This window comes from Helobdella robusta (genome assembly GCF_000326865.2).
Source record: "Helobdella robusta unplaced genomic scaffold HELROscaffold_100, whole genome shotgun sequence".
NCBI classification, from domain to species: domain Eukaryota; kingdom Metazoa; phylum Annelida; class Clitellata; order Rhynchobdellida; family Glossiphoniidae; genus Helobdella; species Helobdella robusta.
In genome coordinates, this window is record NW_008703572.1 from 150,690 (window position 1) to 157,524 (window position 6,835).

Sequence of the window (6,835 nt, forward strand, 5' to 3'; positions counted from 1 at the left end):
ACGAAAAAACGACTTTTTTGACCCCCTCCCCCCCCTTGGTAACACTTCCGTAACAAACGACTTACCCCCCCCCCTGTTACGTAAGAAAAAATATTTTTAGTTTTTCGGTAATAAAAAACAATTGAATTTAGAGTAGAAGCAGAATTTTTTTTTTATTTTTTTCCGTATGTACCACGCGGTCACGAAAATGCATTGCATTCGTCGTGTTTTTTTATCAGAATGTTCATAACTGCTAAGTTTCATGGATGAAAACGACAATTTTAAAGAAATATGATCATTAACCATTTATTAACATAGATTCTATAAAAACTACACTAACATTTGTGTTTTAGAATGAAAAATTAAATTTATTAATAATGAAAAATATAAAAAACAACATTTTTTTCTGTGTTACGTAACAATTTTTGACCCCCCCTCCCCCCCCGTAACACTTTGTAACAAAATCTTAGACCCCCCCTCCCCCCCGGAGCGTTACGTAATATTCGAACGGCCCCTTAGAAAGTTGTGAATTATTGTTGATAAATTTAATAAACCATTAATATTAAATAATTACAACACATGATAATTCAAGCAAGCCAAATACAACAAAGTTAAATTCAACAAAGTGCAAGATTGAAAACAGGAAATAGAATAATTTATAAAGATTATTTCAAATTTTAAAATATATTTCTTAACCATAAAGGTGATTAACTACAAAAATTAAGCATAAACAATAAACATATCATTGCAGTATTGTATGATTTTTGTCTAGCAAATGGAATATTCAATCAGCGCATGTACAATCTTCATCTGTTAAATCTGTTTGGTAACAAATTTAATTTAACTTCAAAATTTATTTTGAAAATGATTGTGACAAAAAAATTACAGAACCAAGCAAGTTTCAAATGACGTTTTTAAAAACACAAGCGTACATCAATTTTGTTGAATGTTTGCTCTTTGCTTATTTTTACGCTCTAAATAAAATTTTTTAAATACAACTCTTTGTTAGCGAAACAGAAAAATTTTTATAGCTTTAATGTAAAACTTTGTTTTATGATATTATTAGTTGGAAAACCAAAATTTACTTAAATACAAAACAAATGTTCATTATGCAGTTACTAGAGAAAATAAAAATTTACAACTGTTACTTTTACCACTTATCTAAGCGGGTAAAAACCTTTAGCCTCCTAAGAAAATCACAAGATGTAATAAACTTATTCATGTACATTTTGGTTACGTTGCATCATTTGATTTAAAAAAGTATTTACATACCTGAATAATGAGCATTTTTAATTAAAATTTACTTTTTGCTTTTTTAATAACTATAAGCAAATATATCAGTTTTCAAAATCACCAAAATTGTTCTACTTTAAATTTCAGAATGAAATAATCTTTTATCAAGATATTAAAACAAAGAAGGGTTACAAAAAATACAAAAATAATGACAGAAATTGTGTATTCTGTGTTATAGGCTTGATTATACAGAAATTCTCATCTAACAAACACACACAATTATTGCACTTAGTTTTCAAATATTTATGACCCAGAAGTTAAAAAATTATGCAGATATTATCGGACATTGTGAAATTTCACATATATTGCATATTTTGGTCTTTGTGTAGGCTATAAAGAATTAGCATACATAATTTTATTAAGATTGGCAAATATACGGCAATCAGAGAACATATTTTCAATATAGTAAAACAGTTAATTATGCAACTTTTTACGCAGACGTTTTATTTATAAGTTAAAACATTATTAAAAATATAACTAGGAAATATCTAGATATTTGAGGAAAAAGTTTTTATATTTACATAACAAGCGTACACAGATGCACACACATATGTGCAAATTTACTGACCAACTGATTGAACCTTGGAGAGTCTATTGGCCAGGACATTGGCAGGCACATTGGTTACTGCTGTGTCAAGCACGTTGGCTAATTAAATTTATTATTAATTGACTAATTAATTTTATTATAAACGATATGATACAACTAAGAAATACAAGGAAAACGTTTCATGAAAGTTGATCCCATGCCAAATACATCTTAAATAAATTGAAACTTTTTAAAAAACAATTTCGACAAAATTTTTTGCTTTTTCAGTACTGTATATATATATATATATATATATATATATATATATATATATATATATTATTAAGAGAAAACTTAATATAGCGCTCGTTATAGCAGTTTTCACAAACGCTATCAAATTATAACTAATATTAATAACAAAATAGCAAGAATGAACTATAATGAAAAAAGGTATGTCTTTAATTGTCTTTTAAATTCAGCAATGTTCATTCCGGGCATTCTGAGGGCTGAAGGCAAGCCGTTCCATACGACAGGGCCTGACACAGCAAAATCACGCGATCCAATCTTTAGCTGTCTATGAGGAACCACAAGAATGTTCGAATCGTCAAACCTCAGACGCACACCAGATGCGGTCGACGTTTTTAATTTCAGTTTATCTGAGAAATATTTTGGAGCCAGACCATTTAGTGATTTGAAAACTGTGGCAGAGATTTTAAAAACAATTCTTTTATTTATGGGCAACCAATGCAAATCATTCAGGATCGGTGTGGCATGATCATACCATTGACATCCAGCCACAATTCAGGCAGTACGGTTTTGTATCGATTGCAGAACTTTGATGGATTTAGCCGGGAGTCCATAGAATAAACTATTGCAATAATTGACACGTGAGTGCACCAACGCATGCGCCAGAGTCTGCATATTGCGTCTTTATCAAGTGATTCTCGAATTTGTTTCATTCTTCTAATCTGTGCCAAGCATGATATAAAGATCATTTTAAAATGAGATTTCATTTCATTATAAAACCTAGATTCGACACTGCTTTACAGAAATCTATTTTTTGATCATTCATAACAACTGAATTTATATCCAAGTCTGCCAACTGTTGTCAGGTACCAATAGGAAAAAATTTTGTTTTACCCTGGTTAAGCTTCAATTCATTTCTCGAGATCCACAGATTAACCTCCGCCATACATTCAATGAATCTTGTAATCTCGTCTTGACATAACTTCGGTTTACATGATAACATAATTTGAATGTCTTCTGCATATGCATGGCTTTTAAAATCATATGAATCAATTATCTTCAGCACATCAGATGTATAAAGCAGAAACAATAAAGAACCCAAAACAGATTCCTGCGGCACGCCAGAGCGAACCACACTGACGTAGGACAAACTCCCGTTGAACGAAACCTGCTGTGTTCGGCCAATCATGTAACTTCTGAGCCAATTTATTATTTCCCCAGATATTCCAAAATTTTGATGCAGTCTGAGCAGTAACATTTCATGATTGACACAGTCGAAAGCCGAGCTCGTGTCCAAAAATGCCAACAAGGAAATGTTTTGAGCATCCATCTCAGCATAAACCCCTGAGAGAACATGTAGCAGGGCAGTTTCAGTGGAGTGAAATCGTCTAAAACTGGATTGATGTGGAGGCATGAGATTATTATCATTCAAATGAGCAAGCAATTATCTCGACACCATTCTTTCAATGAGTTTTGATATAAATGACAGATTACTGACTGGTCGATAATTACTTGACGTCACCTGGATCTGCATCACTTTTTTTCAACAACGGCACAACAATTGCATGTTTACAAGGTGTGGGGAAGCAACCTACCCTCATGCAAGATTTTATCAAACTGGTTATAAAGGAACAAAACAATTCAAAATGCTTTTTAAAAAAAAGCGTTGGTAAAATATCTAGTTGACAGGAATATATATATATATATATATATTATATATATATAAATATATATATATATTATATATTTATATATATAAATATAGTAATGAATTTATTTATATCCTGTCAACATTCAATCCGAAAAATTGTAATACAATGGCATCGTCGGATGTGTATTGAATTCCTGTATACCAACGTAACTGTAATAGATAACATTAATATCATTCTTGATAAAATATATCATTCCGATGTCACCTCACTGAATATCCTTAAAGACCATCTTAAAAAACTTCTTGAAATATGTACTATGAAAGCCCCATTTCAACCAGTCTTACAAACAAACTGATGGGTTCTCCACTTGGAGTCTTCTTTGCTAATTTACATGAGACATTTTAAAAAATCCACCTTCAAGAACACACCACAACTTGAACAAGAAATATATTGCCGATTTTTAGATGATATATTTGTGGCATACAACAACCCAGATACCATGGAAAAATTAATAACCCCATTTAATGAATCTAAATTAAATTTTACTCTGAAAAATTCCATAAACAACAAACTACCTTTCCTCGATACCTTAATACACAATACCAACAACAAATTCAAAATTGTACTAGCTTCGGCTTTATATATACTAAAATTGGAACGATACAGAGAAGATTAGCATGGCCCCTGCGCAAGGATGACACGCAAATTCGTGAAGCGTTCCATATTTTTCTCAAATTCTCAGGGTAAGCAATTGGAAAAAACAATAATAGAAAAGGATCTTTGCCTGATTAAGCCAACACAACCAACAAGATACCATGAAAACACAAACACTTCATCCACAATTGATCTAGCCATGACAACTCCAACTCTCTTTGAAGATATTGAATGGGATGCAGAACATGACTTACATGGCAGTGATCACTACCCAATAATTATATCCATCAGAAATAAACCCACAAATCCATATTTGAAAAGACTTTACTACAACAAAACAGATTGGAGTAGTTTTACATTCATGATAGAGGAACAAATGAAAAATTTTGACACAATTGATGATGAGTCAATGAACAGATGGATAGAAATCATATCAAAAGTCATAAAACAAACTACCCCAGTTATTCAAAATAAAAAAAGTAAAGTTTTAAATACTTGGTACAATGAGAAGTGCAAAGATGCAATCAAGCAGAAGAAAAATGCATTTAAAAGTTTCAAAAATAATCTCAATCAAGACAACTTTATAAATTATAAAAAGATTAAAGCAGCGGCACGCAGAACAGTAAGAGAAGAAAAAAATTCTTGGAACTCATTTATCAATAATCTCAATCCCAACACATCTATAAATAAAGTTTGGAAAATGATCAAAAAATTAAAAAATAAAAATAATACTAATAAAAACAGCCACATTTCATTCAATGGTAAAAAGTATACAACTGACCAAGAAATATCAAACATCTTGGCTATCAATTTTCAACGAAACTCAAAAAATCTAAACAGTAATTTTGCAACGATCAAGTCAGTAGAAGAAAGTAAAGCTTTAGATTTTAATTCAAATAATTTAGAACCATATAATACCTCAATAGCTATGAAATAAACGATGTATGAAATCAACAATAGCAAAGATTCCTCTCCGGGACCAGATCTAATAACTTAAAAGATGCTCAAAAACTTACCACAAAATGCGCTGATGATACTTCTAAGAATTTATAAATATGTTTGACACAATACAAGTTTTCCAAATATATGGCGTCACGCAATAATAATTCCAATAAATAAACCAAACAAATCCAAACTTCAACCTGAAAATTACAGACCGATATCATTAAATTGTTGCACCTGCAAAATAATGGAAAAAATAATTAATACACGACTAGATTGGTATCTCAAAATAAAATAATATCAAATTCACAGTGTGGAGGAACCAAAGGAAGATCCACATTAGATAGCCTACTACTGCTTGAAACATTGGTAAGACAAGCTTTAAACAATAACGAACAAGTCATAACAATATTTTTAGACATAGAGAAAGCCTATGATAGAGCTTGGAACTATGGAATTATGAAAAAGATACATCAAATTGGTTTACGAGGACTCCTCCCTAGATTTATTCAAAATATCTTGACGCATCGATCTTTTCAGGTAAAATTTAACAACACATTTTCTGAAAAAAAGTATCCAGATCTAGGTATTCCACAAGGAAGCATTTTATCACCAAAACTTTTTTGTTTACTTTTAACATCTTCCAAACCATGCTTCAATATTCACAGCAGAAATCATTGCCATTCAGATGGCAATAAACTTCATATCTAAATCCAATAGTAAAAATTTCATAATATTCTCAGATTCATTATCAACAGTTACGGCGCTTAAACAATATAAACCTCAACACAAACTTATAATTCAAACGCAAAACAGAATACATGATAACTTAAATGATAACAATGGTAAGAAAATAACTCTGATATGGATACCCAGTCACATAGGAATTCAGGGTAATGAGGAAGTCGAACATCTAGCATCACAAGCTCACAATATTCCAATATCAAATCTTCCCATCCCACACAATGATTTAAGATTTTGGACAAAAAAGGTTTCAATGGAGAAATGACAACTTGAATGGAACCAAACATCAAACTTTCTTAAATTATCCACACCATTTCTCAGCCAAAAAAATGAATTTAAAGGTTTAAAACGTAAACCTCAGACAATTATCAACAGATTAAAAATAGGCCATTCAAGTTTGACTCATTCCTGGATTCTCAACAAAACAAATTCGCCTACATGCAACTCTTGTAACGAAAAACTAACTATCCATCACATTTTGGTCAAATGTAATAGTCACAATAATAGTAGGAAACGACATGCCATCCCTTCAGAAGTAGAACAATTTTTTTCCAGAGATAAAATCAATAATCTAATATTATTCCTTCAGGAAATACAAATTTTTAATAGAATTTAAAAATAAAGTTTTAAAACAACAAAACGCATTTATAGAAATGGAACAAGGGGCGTAAAGATAGCCAGTTGAGCTGAAACGCCTTTAAACTGCACAAACAAACAAATTCAAAATTTCTGTTTATACTAAAACAAGTGATAAAGAATTTTTGTGAATGGACTGAGTGAATGCAGCGAAGCTTACTAA